This window comes from Arachis ipaensis, chromosome B06, assembly GCF_000816755.2.
Source record: "Arachis ipaensis cultivar K30076 chromosome B06, Araip1.1, whole genome shotgun sequence".
NCBI lineage: Eukaryota > Viridiplantae > Streptophyta > Magnoliopsida > Fabales > Fabaceae > Arachis > Arachis ipaensis.
Window position 1 is genome coordinate 125,182,383 of NC_029790.2, and position 1,140 is coordinate 125,183,522.

Genomic DNA, 1,140 nt, shown 5'->3' on the forward strand with positions numbered 1-1,140 from the left:
ACTTCGACTTTTTGTTGAGATGTTAATGGGAAAACAAGTTGGAGAGATGGAGTAAAGAAAATGCTTAAACATGATGCAGTGATTGAAATTATAAGTAATTTGATTTAATTGAATGCAAAATGAGTGATAAAAAAGTCAGTTAACCAATTGTGTCATTTTAATTCTTTTCAAAGTCACTATACAAGACAAATAGTAACCTTTTCTCCAACGTTGATAATTTTCCTGTTATGGTTAACACAGCTCTAACTAAATTAAGTCGGTTAACTTAACCAGCTTTCTAACTAATCAGTGTCAGAGTGGCACTCTCTCTAACTTTTCTAAAACTGCCATAACTAGTAACTAACCAACTTAACTAACCAAATCTGCCTTATCACTAACGAATTTCATTCCCTTTCTCTTGTTGAAAGTGAATTTTCAATGTCAAGTTATTATTTGTCAAACTTTGTATATACTTAACTCGTGGTGTGATTGGAAGTACCGCAATTATTTATTTACACGGTAGAAATGGAAATGTAGAAGGAAATTCCAAATGAGTAGTAAAGATTTATAATAAGTCAAAAGGTTTAGGGCATTTTGCGGCACGCAACTCTTCTAGTGGTTGGACCAAGCTTCCTTGGTACTTCCTTTTACTTACTAACAGAATAAGGAGAGTGAAAAGATAGGGAGATTCTTATTCTTAACGAAATCTTGATCAGAATTCAATCATAGCTTTAAAAAAACTTTAAAAATAGAAAATAAACTACTACAATGACTTAATTTATTATAATAGTTAAAAAGTTAAGTGTGGAATTTTAAAAAACTATCATGACTAATTATGGCTTATTTTTGTAGCACATGTTATGTATGCATTAAGAGTGTGGCTTATGTAAATTTACTTTGGTAAATTATTACTTGGGAGTTGGGATGATCTGAGCCGGCTATGTAGACTCTCTTGTTATCTGCGGTTGAAATAATCATTTATTATTCTTTGTTTGACGATTCTTTTACGGTGATATTAAAGAAACAATAGTTAAAGTTATTTTATATTTATCATAATATTTAAAATTTTATGTATATAATATCTATAATTATATATTTATTAAATTTAAAATTATATAATTATTCTAAAAATAATTAATAAATACTAAATAAAATAACTTT